The sequence below is a fragment of the Carcharodon carcharias genome, chromosome 16 (assembly GCF_017639515.1).
Source record: "Carcharodon carcharias isolate sCarCar2 chromosome 16, sCarCar2.pri, whole genome shotgun sequence".
Taxonomy (NCBI): domain Eukaryota; kingdom Metazoa; phylum Chordata; class Chondrichthyes; order Lamniformes; family Lamnidae; genus Carcharodon; species Carcharodon carcharias.
The window spans coordinates 118,957,669-118,969,334 of record NC_054482.1 but is presented as its reverse complement, the minus strand read 5'-3'; the positions used below and the strand labels follow the sequence as shown (position 1 = coordinate 118,969,334).

The 11,666-nt window shown below is 47.4% G+C and overlaps 1 protein-coding gene across 4 annotated transcripts in view; it reads left to right on the top strand.

The window, feature by feature from the left end:
* Positions 1–11,666, top strand: part of LOC121288812 (netrin-G1-like) — a 188,057-nt gene that overhangs the window by 33,414 nt on the left and 142,977 nt on the right. For 2 of the 4 annotated variants that reach the window (XM_041207555.1, XM_041207552.1), the window contains exon 2: positions 756–852. The exons of 1 other annotated variant lie outside the window; for it this stretch is intronic. The gene's annotated coding sequence lies outside the window, so the exon portion shown is untranslated. Of the gene's footprint in view, positions 1–755; positions 853–4,155; positions 4,204–11,666 lie in introns of those variants that run through there. One more of the 4 variants, XM_041207554.1, reaches the window with a different exon arrangement.

Below are 11,666 nucleotides of genomic sequence, written 5' to 3'. Positions count from 1 at the left end.
GGGGTTACCATTGACCAGAAACTGAACTGGACTAGCCATATAAATACTGTGGCTACAAGAGCAGGTCAGAGGCTGGGAATCCTGTGGTGAGTAACTCACCTCCTGACTCCCCAAAACCTGTCCACCATCTACAAGGCACAAGTCAGGAGTGTGATGGAATACTCCCCACTTGCCTGGATGAGTGCAGCTCCCACAACACTCATGAAGCTTGACACCATCCAGGACAAAGCAGCCCCACTTGATTGGCACCACATCCACAAACATTCACTCCTTCCACCACCAACGCACAGTAGCAGCAGTGTGTACCGTCTACAAGATGCACTGCAGGGACACACCAAGGCTCCTTTGACAGCATCATCCAAATCCATAACCTCTACCACCTAGAAAGACAAGGGCAGCAGACACATGGGAACACCACCACCTGGAAGTTCCCCTCCAAGTCACTCACCATCCTGACTTGGAACTCCCTCCCTAACAGCACTGTGGGTGTACCTACACCACACGGATTGCAGCAGTTCAAGAAGGCAGCTCACCACCACCTTCTCAAGGGCAACTAGGGATGGGCAATAAATGCTGGCCCAGCCAGCGAAGCCCACATCTCATGAATGAATAATTTAAAAAGATCATTTATCCCCATATAACCATTGTTTTAGCAGACCTTCTGTCTCCGCTGGAGAGATAGTCCTATAGAAGTGTAAATGTTATGTCCAGTATATTTCAGTCAATCCTTTTGAAGTAGTTCTTGACATCCTCAGGTGTGAAATTCCAAAGAAGGAAGTCTTGGCATCTCCGAATTACAATCCGCAGTGGAACTTTCCAGAAGCTGGTCAACTGCAATATATTAGATGTCAGGTGAGCTGTGGCAACTATCTTTAGTCAGTGTCTTTTCATATCTTTAAAAAGTCCTTGTCAAACAGTTCAGTAATTGTTCTGTCAGCCGGTGAGATTACAGATTAATATCACTCACAATCAAGTCACAGCATCGTGACACCAGGCGATGCAGTTTGTCCAACTCCCCAAATCCCAGTCAGTTTTCAGCGAGTTTCTGCAGTGAGATTCCTCCCTGGGTAATGCTGTTTGTTCAACTGCTCTGGGGGATTTTGAGCTTTACAACCACTTGTTGTCCATATTGACATAGTCTGAAACAGTGAGAAGGACCGTCTCCCTGTCCAGTTTAAAGATTTCCCAGTGATGTGTTGACAGAGTGCGTTCTGCCATATTGGTGTCGTGATCACAAACTGGATGTATTTTATATCAAGAAGAGCTGCCCTGACTCACTGAGAGAGATCTGCTCACAGTCAGCTCCAGGATAAGATTCAGCAAATCACCACACAACAGAGGTTCGGCTTTCCACCTTCACCGTTTATCTCCGTTAATGGATTCTCTTTGTCAAAATGTAGCTGGAGGATAAACACTCAGACAGGAAGCTGAGAATCTGATTCTCTAGGAAGTCAAATTAATGACTGTGGGGAATCTTGAGTGAGGTTGGGGAATGTTTGACAGGATCAGTCATCAGTCAAAGCTCACAAAGTGGTCCCAGCTCTAAGGGAGTAGGTTTACTGGGGTTTGCAAGATGATGACATTTCTTCCCCAGGACAAAGCAGCCCATGTGATCATCACCCCATCCAGCAGGTTAAACATTCTCTGCCTCTCCCAGCAACGCACTGTGACTGCTGTGTGTACCATCTACAGGGTGCACTGCAGCAATGTGCCAACCTCCCCTTCGACAGCACCTCCCAAACCCACCACCTCTACCACCTGGAAGGAGGGGGGCAGCAGACACAGGGAAACACCACCAGCTGCAAGTTCCCCACCAAGTCCCTCACCATCCTGAGGATGTGAAAGCTGCTAGGGAAATGAAAACTCTTGCTGATTATTTGAATGATCTGTTTAAATTCCACGATGAGGACAAGGATTTTGATCTTTAAGCATCACTTTATAAAGTGAGTGTGTGGAATTAAAGAGCTTTCTGGATTGAAACCCTCCAATCACAGGCCTGGAACAGGGAAACCTGGTTAGACCCCAGCGGGAGAATTGTGTCCAATTCCGGGCTCCACACTTTAGGAAGGATGTTGAGGCCTTGGAGAGGGTGCAGAGGAGATTTACTCCAATGGGACCAGGGATGTGGGACTTCAGTTAACGTGGAGAGACTGGAGAAGCTATGATTGTTCTCCTTAGAGAAGAGAAGGTTAAGGGGAGATTTAATAGAGGTGTTAACAATCGTGAAGAGTTTTAATGGAGTAAATAAGGAGAAACTGTTTCCAGTGGCAGGAGGGTCGGTAACCAGAGGGAGACAGTTTGAAGGGAATCAGTGTAAGAACCAGAGGGGGAGATGAGGAGAATTTATTTTTACACAGCGAGTTGTTGTGATCTGGAACGCGCTGCCTGAAAGGGCGGTGGAAGCAGATTCAATAATAACTTTCAAAAGGAAGTTGGATAAATTTGAAAATGAAAGGTATGCGGTAGGTTAAGGGGTTTCTCCCGGTGTGCTGGTCAATGTTCATCCCTCAACCAACAATAATAATTTAAGACAGAGATGAGGAGCAGTTGTTTCTCTCTCAGAGAGTTGTTAGTCTTTGGAATTCTCTTCCCCAGAGCAGTGAAAGCTGGATCAGTGAACATATTCAAGGCTGAGTTGGACAGATCTTTGATCTACCAGGGAGTCAAAGGTTAGTTGGGGTAAGGGGGGGGCAAACAGGATAGTGGAGTTAAGATCGGCCATGATCTTATTGAATGGCGGAGGAAGCTTGAGGGGGGCGAATGGACTACTCCTGCTCTGAATCCTTATGTTGTTATGTAATGCAACAGGCATCCTAATCATTTACCTCATTCCGCTTTGTGGGATCTTGCTGTGCTCAACTTGGCTGCCATGTCTCCTCCATTACAACAGGTCCAATGTTTCAGAAGTGCCTTATTGTCTGTAACATGTTCAGGGACTCCCTCAGTTGGTGAAAGGGGCGAGTGTGTAACCACGGCTACTGCACAAACTCACAAATGACATCCTGTGTGACTCTGACAGGGGTAAACTTTCCCTCCTCATCCTCCTCGACCTGTCTGCAGCCATTGACATGGTCGTCCACACCATCCTCCTCCAACCCCCTCTCCACTGTCGTCCAGCTGGGGGTAACTGTTCTCACCTGGTTCCGATCTTATCTATCTAATCGTAACCAGAGAATCACCTGTAATGGTTTCTCTTCCCGCTCCCACACTGTTCCCTCTGGTGTCCCCCTAGGATCTATCCTTGGCCCCTCCTATTTCTCATCGACCTGCTGCCCCTCGGTGACATCATCCTAAAACCCGGCCTTCGTTTCCACATGTACGCTGACGACACTCAGCCCCACCTCACTTCCACCTCTCTCAACTCCCCCACTCTGAAGCGAGTAACCACTACCCGAGCGACACCCAAAGCCTATCGGCCATCTACAAAGCAGGAAGTGTGTTTTGCGCTGATGAGCTGAGGAGTTTGCAGGGTTAACTAGGCCGGATGTAGAATTGACATTTCCGGTGCCTTGGTCAATGCTGAGTGAACAGCCCAGTTTCATTGGACATTTCACTGGTTGTATTTCTACCACCTGTCTCTACCTCTCCAGCTCTCTCTCTTCCTTTAAGAAGCTCCTTCAAGGTGGCCTCTTTGGCCCAGCTTTTGTTCACCTGTCTGACTATGTGGCTCAGTGTCCTACTTGGTTTATGATGCTTCAGTGAACTGTCCTGAGATATTTTGTTAACGGTGCTACATAAATTTAAGTTGTTGTTGTTGAATTCTTGTTCGAACTCTGAACAATAACCAGACCCTACCCTCAGTGGGGTCTGTAAACACCAGCCAGGTTGGAAAGTGTTCCACAGTATAAACCGCTGACAACATGAAATGAGAAAGATGGGAATCCATTTCTAAATTAGCTCTGAGAACGTTCCTGCTTCCTCAGCATGTGTGAGAGGGAGGGTTCGTTTAAAGATTAAGAGCTGAAAACCAATTCTCACTTAAACACAGATCAATAGGAAGACAGAACGAGGCTCAGAGTTGAACAGAGTGAGTTGGAAAATGGAAATAAGTCTCTGATTGATCGATAGACTCACAGCTTTCCTTCCTGTAACATTATCATCACCGTGGGAAACATTCCCCACTCCTGATGTTTGAGAAATGTTTGATGTGGAATAAATCCCTGTTGGAGAATTGAATTCGATTGGTCAGTTGTCCAGTTGTGGGTGAGTTTCTGAAAGTTTTGACTTGCTGTAACTGGCATTGATCTCGGATCCTGTTACTGGGAAAACTGAATAATTCCCCACAGTCCAGAGGGTGGGATTACGATAGGACAGGACTCTTTAATAACCTGGAAAAGCAGAAATTATGGGAATGTGTGGATTTCATCAGGAATGCTGTAGCTGTTCCAAGAATCTTAGAGCCCAGAATGAGGCCATTCAGCCCCTCAAGCCTGTTCCACCAGGTAATTAGTTCATGGTTGATCTGTATCTCAACCCCATTTCACTGCCTGTGCTTCAAATCCCTTTCTCTGCGCCTCTCAGCCATTGTTCAGTGGGAGCAAATCTCCCCTCTGACATGGGAGGTCATGGGTTCAAGGGTTCAGATGGGGAGTTAAACCGAGGCTATGCTGGCCTCTCGGTTGGAGATAGAAGATCTCATGGTCACTATTAGAAGAAGAGAGGAGGAGATTTCCCCAGTGTCCTGGCTCAATCAACATCATTAAAATAAATTATCCACATTGCTGCTTATGGGATCTTGCTGTGTAACAATTGATTGTCACATTTCCTGCATTTCAAAAGTGACTTCACTGCTAAAGTACCTGATTGGCTGTGAAGCACTTTGGGGTGTCCTGAGGTGGTGAAAGGCACAATAGAAATGCAAATTTGTTTCTTGCTCTCCTATATTCGAGCTCCTGATTCTGCAGGAGGCCTTTTCTACAAAGTGTCTGAGATCAAAACCTTTCCCTTTCCAGCAGTCGATGCGAAATCTCTCTGAATTAAATGATTTCCATTGTCAGGATTTGTGCACTGAAGATGATAAAGTTCTTTGTAGACACAGAAACAAAGCTCCCTGCGATCTCCAGTATCCTAGCACGCTCAGATTACACATCATATATTCCGATATGATGACAGTTTAATACCTTGGTCACAGGGGAAGCACAGATTGAAAGATTGTAAATGTTCCAGACACAGGGCTTAACGTTTCTGTTAACTCAAAGCTGCTATTTTATCCTCACTGTCCAATTAGCCAATGGCCAGGGTCAGGGGTCAGTATGATCTAAACAAGGCCAATAAATGAAAGCAGTCTCAGTGACTGAGACACAAATATATATTCCGTCTGTGTGATACCTCAGAGAGAATCCAACCTCCCCTCATTCTACCCATGGAAGATCTGAAGCTCAGGATTGAAAGCAAGTGATTCGAGAGCTCCTGACGAACAAGGTGACCTTTCTCAAACAATACGAGGGAGAAACAGAAATACCTGGAAAAACTCAGCAGGTCTGGCAGCATCTCTGGAGAGGAACACAGTTGACGTTTCGAGTCCTCATGACCCTTCAACAGAACTAAGTAAAAATAGGAGAGGGGTGAAATATAACCTGGTTTAATGGCGGGGTGGGGTGGGGGGAGAAGGGTGGGGGGTGGTGGTTGGGACAAGCAAGCAGTGATAGATGGAGATAAACCAAAAGATGTCACAGACAAAAGAACAAAGAGGTGTTGAAGGTGGTGGTATTATCTAAAAGAATGTGCTAATTAAGAGTGGAAAGCAGGACAAGCAACGTACAGATAGCTCTATTAGGGGTGGGGTGAAATAAGACTAAAAGGGCATAAAAGGTATAGATAAATGATGGGTGGAATACATTTAAAAATAATGGAAATAGGTGGGAAAAGAAAAATCTATATAAATTATTGGAAAAAACAAAAAGGAGGGGGAAGAAACAGAAGGGGGGTGGGGATGGAGGAGGGAGTTCAAGATCTAAAATTGTTGAACTCAATATTCAGTCTGGAAGGCTGTAAAGTGCCTAGTTGGAAGATGAGGTGCTGTTCCTCCAGTTTGCGTTGGGCTTCACTGGAACAATGCAGTAAGCCAAGGACAGACATGTGGGCAAGAGAGCAGGGTGGAGTGTTAAAATGGCAAGCAGCAGGGAGGTTTGGGTGATGCTTGCATACAGACCGAAGGTGTTTTACAAAGCGGTCACCCAGTCTGCGTTTGGTCTCTCCAATGTGGTGGAGACCACATTGGGAGCAGCGAATGCAGTAGTCTAAGTTGAGGGAAGTGCAAGTGAAATGTTGCTTCACTTGAAAGGAGTGTTTGGGCCCTCGGACGGTGAGGAGAGAGGAAGTAAAGGGGCAGGTGTTGCACCATCTGCGGTTGCAAGGGAAGGTGCCGTAGGTGTGGGTTGAGGAGTAGGGGGTGATGGAGGAGTGGACCAGGGTGTCACGGAGGGAATGATCCCTACAGAATGCCACCGGGGGGTGAGGGGACGATGTGTTTGGTGGTGGCATCATGCTGGAGTTGGCGGAAATGGCGGAGGATGATCCTTTGAATGCGGAGGCTGGTGGGGTGATAAGTGAGGACAAGGGGGACCCTATCATGTTTCTGGGAGGGAGGAGAAGGCGTGAGGGCAGATGCGCGGGAGATGGGCCGGACACGGTTGAGGGCCCTGTCAACCACTGTGGGTGGAAAACCTCGGTTAAGGAAGAAGGAGGACATGTCAGAGGAACTGTTTTTGAAGGTAGCATCATCAGAACAGATGCGACGGAGTCGAAGGAACTGAGAGAATGGGATGGAGTCCTTACAGGAAGCAGGGTGTGAGAGCTGTAGTCGAGGTAGCTGTGGGAGTTGGTAGGCTTGTAATGGATATTGGTGGACAGTCTATCACCAGAGATTGAGACAGAGAGGTCAAGGAAGGGAAAGCTTCCAATCTCCACCCCTCCATCATTTTCACATGGTCCATCTCTGACACTTCCCTTCCCTTCAGGTATTTTCCAGGTATTTCTGTTTCTGTTTTGTTTTGGATTTCCAGCATCCGCAGTTTTTTGTTTTTATCTCTAGTACAAGGGAGAGACTAGAAACTGACATTACTCCCCACCAGCACGCTGGGTTGATGGGATAGAGAGAGAGAAACTTTTCCCACTGGTGGGGAGAGATGAGGACAAGGGGAGAGAAACTTAAAATCAGAGGCAGGGCTTTGAGAGAGAAATTAGAAAACATTCACTTACACAGAGGATTGTAGCAATGTGACACTCTCACCAGCAGAGAGCAGTTGATATTGGGGATATATTAATAATCTGAGATTGACAGGTTTTTACCAGCCAATCATATCATGGGATATAGAGTGAAGGTGGGTAAGTGGAGTCTGGATACAGATCAGCCATGATCTCAATGATTGGTGGAACACGTTGGAGGGGCTGAATGGTCTCCTCTTGTTCCAGTGTTGTATTTACTAACAGCAAAAAGCGAGATTGATGGCAAATTGGGAGTATTAATATTCAATATTTCTCCAGTGAGGGCGGGATTACACATAATGAGGATTAAAGGGAATGAAATGGAGCACAACATTAAACTAACAGAGTGTGAGTCTCAATCCTCAGGGAGATTAAAATAAAGAGAGAGTGGAATGAATGTCTCTGTGAAAGAATAAAGTGCAGAAAGAGAATGAATGGAATTAAATCCTGACTGAGGAATCTCCGGCTCAGAGATTTATTGGTCTGATTATCACCCTCTCTCGTCGACTGGATTGCTCATGTCTGGAATTCGGTTATAGGACAGGATCAAACAACAACAACTTGTATTTATATAACGCCTTTCACTGAGGAAATCATCCCAAGGTGCTTCACAGGAGCAGAAATCAGACAAAAACCTGCCACCAAAGCACATTGGAAGATGTTAAGGCAGGTAACCGAAGGCCTGGTCAAAGAGGCAGGTTTTAAGGAGCATCTTAAAGGAGCTGAGAGAGGTGGAGAGGTTTAGGGAGGGAATTCCTGAGCTTAGGGCCCAGGAAGCTGAAGGCACAGCCGCCAATGGTGGAGTGAAGGGTGTGGGGGATGGACAAGAGGCCAGAGTTGGAGAAACAAAGAGATTTTGGGTGGCTGTAGGGCCCACAGGGAGATCTGTTCCCCCTGACACTCCCGGAACGGGCCAGTGAAATTCCAATGTTGCTCTTGTTCATCCTCCATATTCCCACTCGGTTAATGAAAAATCTGATTGGTTGAGGGAGGAACATAGATCAGGGAGGTCTCTCTGCCCATCTTCCAATAGGGAAACAGGTGGATTCCCATTGGCTAGTGTCTTCTTGCCCCATGATGGTGATTGGCTGCAGGAGCTCGGAGTTTGGGGAAGGAACTTTTCTACCTTTCGATGAGATGTTTAAGAGAAGCCACTTATTGAGCTGTCATCCAGTCGACTGCTTCCTGCACAGAGCTGAGCAAAGTCTTGCTCTCTATCCCATTACTGTCAGCTCCAACTCATCCTGAACACTTCACCTCACTTCACGCTCTGACACCAGGCAGATGATCAAGCTCATCCCCAGTCCTGGGCTTCAGACAGTGAGTAACAAGGACAGAAAATCATTGCACTCAAAACATCACAACCCAAGGTTATTATCATCACAAATTAAATCAGTCACCTTGAGAGGAAATAATGTAGCTGCTGAGGGCTGGAAGATGAAGGCATTAATGGTTTAACACCCGTTAGATTTAATCTGGTCGATTCAGTGGGACAAGTTGGGGCAATGGTTTAATAGTTGAATGTTCTGTTAATTGTTGCCGGTGATGAAGGGAATCCCAGACAAGGTCTTCATTCCAATGTCCATCTGTACATCAGACAAACAGACGATGGGGTTAAGCAGAGTGATGTCCCACATCAGCCATGATTTTATTGAGTGGAGGAGCAGGCCTGATGGGCTGAATGGCCTAGTCCTGCTCCTAAGTCCCATGTTCCTATGTCCCAATGAAACTCAGCACTGATTCTGCAGCCAGTCTCCCAGGCATGAAACTGTGGGACACTCTCACTTCTTAAGGTGGGTATGACTGTCTACCCTCAATCCCTGTAACCTCCTCCAGACCTACACACCTCCCTATCTCTGTAACCTCCTCCAAACCTACAACCCTCTCTATCTCTGTAACCTCCTCCAGACCTACACCCTCCCTATCTTTGTAACCTCCAAACCTACACACCTCCCTATCTCTGTAACCTCCTCCAGACCTACACACATCCCTATCTCTGTAACCTCCTCCAAACCTACAATCCTCTCTATCTCTGTAACCTCCTCCAACCTACACCTCTCCCTGTCTCTGTAACCTCCTCCAAACCTACACCTCTCCCTATCTCTGTAACCGTCTCCAACCCTACACCCCTCCCTAACTCTGTAATCTCCTCCAAACCTACACCCCTCCCTATCCTTGCAATCTCCTCCAAACCTACACACCTCCCTTTCTCTGTAACCTCCTCCAATCCATGCACCCCTCCTTATCTCTGTAACATCCTCCAAACCAACACCCCTCCCTATCACTGTAACTTACTCCAGCCCTACACTGCTCCCTACGTATGTAACCTCCTCCAGCCCTACACCCTTCTCTATCTCTATAATCTCCTCCAACCCTAAAATCCTCCCTATCTCTGAAACATCCTCCAAACCTACACCCCTCCCCATCTGTCGAATCATCTCCAACTCCACACCCCTCCATATCTATGTAACCTCCTCCAACCCTACACCCCTCCCTATCTCTGTAACCTCCTCCAAACCTATGCCCCTCCCTATCTCTGTAACCTCCTCCAGCTGCTACACCCCTCCCTATCTATTTAACCTCCTCAAACCCTACAACGCTCCCTATCTCTGTAACCTCCTCCAACCCTACCACCCATCTCTGTATCTGTAACCTCCTCCAGCACCTACACCCCTTCCTATCTCTGGAAACTCCTACAGACCCTAGACTCCTCCAGCTCCCTGTAACCTCCTCCAGCCCCTATACCCTTCCCTATCTCTGTCACCTCCTCCAAACCTACACTCCTCGCTAACTCTCTAACCTCTTCAAGCACCTACATCCCTATCTATCTATGTAACCTCCTCCAACCCGACACCCCTCCCTATCTCTTTTACCTCCTCCAACCATACACCCTCACTATCTCTGTAACCTTCTCTAAACCTACACACCTCCCCATCTCTGTAACCTCCACCAACCCTACACCCCTCTCTATCTCTGTAACCTCCTCCAAACATACAACACTCCCTATCTCGGTAAACCCCTCCACCCCCTTCACCCTTCCCTATCTTTGTAACCTCCTTAAACTCTACACCCCTCCCTATCTCTGTAACTTTCTCCAAACCTACTCCCCTCCCTCTCTCTGGAACCTCCTCCAGCTCCTACAGCCCTCACTATCTCTGTAACTTTCTCCAAACCTACACTCCTCCCTAACTCTGTAACCTCCCCTTGCCCCTGCACCATTCTCTATCTCAGTAACCTCCTCCAATGCTACACCTCTCTCTATCTCTGTAACCTCCTCCAGCCTCACTCCCCTCCCTATCTCTGTAACTGCCTTCAGCACTACACCCATCCCTATCTCTGGAACCTCCTCCAGCCCCTACACCACTCCCTATCTAGGACACCTCCTCCAAACGTACATTCCTCCTTAGTTCTGTAACCTTCTCCAGCCACTACAACACTCTCTATCTCTGTAAACTCCTCCAACCTTACAACACTCTCTATCTCTGTAACCTCCTCCAAAACTACACCCCTCCCTATCTATATAACTTCCTCCAACCCTACACCCCTCTCTATCTCTGTAAACTCCTCGAGCCCCTACTCCCTTCCTGTCTCTGGAACCTCCTCCAGCTGCTACACCCCTCCCTATCTCTATAACCTCCTCTAACGCTACACCCTCCCTAACTCTATAACCTCCTCCAACACTACACTCCTCTCTATCTCTGTAACCTCCTCCAGCCCCTACTCCCCTCCCTATCTCTGTAACCTCCTCTAAACCTACACCCCTCCATAGCTTTGTAAACTCCACCAAACCTACACCCCTCTCTATCTCTGTAACATTCTCCACCAACTACACCTGTCCTATCTCAATCACTTCCTCCAAACTTACACCCCTCCCTATCTCTGTAAACTCCTCCAGCCCGTACAGCTCTCCCTATCGATGTAACCTCCTCCAAACCTACACCCCTCCCTATCTCTGTAACTTACTCCAACCCTACACCCCTCCCTATCTCTGGAACCTCCTCCAGCTGCTACACCACTCTCTATCTCTATAACCTCTTCTAACGCTACACCCTCCCTAACTCTGTAACCTCCTCCAACACTACACTCCTTTCTATCTCTGTTACCTCCTACAGCCCCTACTCCCCTCCCTATCTCTGTAACCTCCTCTAAACCTACACCCCTCCATATCTTTGTAACCTCCACCAACCCTACGCCGCTTCCTATCTCTGTAACCTACTCCCAACTTACACCCCAACCTATCTCTGTAACACCCTACAGTCCCTATTCCCCTCCCTATCTGTGTAACCTCCTCCAACGCTACACACCTCACTATCTCTGTAACATCCTCCACCAACTACACCCGTCCCTATCTCAATAACTTGCTCCAAACTTACACCCCTCCCAATCTCTTTAAACTCCTCCAGCCCCTACACCTCTCCATATTTATGTAATCTCCTCCAAACCTACACCCCTCCCTATCT